The following is a 644-nucleotide window of genomic DNA, read 5'->3' as shown; positions in this document are numbered from 1 at the left end:
CAAGTATCTACAGTCAGAGGAGACAAAAATCTGACTACAGAGGCAGCTGTGGGTTTTCTGAAAGGGCGCAACCTAGGGATTTAACCAGAGCACCATAAAGAAATCTTTCCAGAAAATTTTCCCAAAAGCCATTCCCTCTCCCCGAAACCCCACTGGCTCAACACAAAAATCTCTCCATCTCTCTCATCCAGGCCCCTCACTGCCACCTCACTCTCCCCACCCCCTCATCCTTCACCACACAAGTCACCTCCCCGACGTCTGTTCCTCCAGCCAGGCCCCCCGGAGAGCAGAGGCACCTCACAACTGTGTGACTGCAGATATACGTGCAGCGTGCCCTGTAAGGTGCAGGTCTATACAAAACTCAGCTGTGTTCCTAAAAACTAGGAATATTTGGGGGGAAATGAATAATGCCATTTGTTCTAGAACAAAAATTTAATATCTAGGAATCAACCTAAAAAAAAAAAAACCAATGCTGAAATGTATGTGGAAAAGCCTAGGTAATTTTGAAGAAATGTTCAAGATAGTGGGCTTCCCTATCAGAGAGAAGACGTATTATAAAGCAGTGATCAGGGCGGCCTGTTAGCTCAGTTGGTTAGAGCACAGGGCTTATAACACCAAGGTTGCTGGTTCGATCCCCACATGGG

The sequence above is a fragment of the Hipposideros armiger genome, unplaced genomic scaffold (genome assembly GCF_001890085.2).
Source record: "Hipposideros armiger isolate ML-2016 unplaced genomic scaffold, ASM189008v1 scaffold_729, whole genome shotgun sequence".
Lineage (NCBI taxonomy): Eukaryota > Metazoa > Chordata > Mammalia > Chiroptera > Hipposideridae > Hipposideros > Hipposideros armiger.
The sequence above is the reverse complement of the archived record's forward strand: the minus strand, read 5'-3'. Positions refer to the sequence as shown.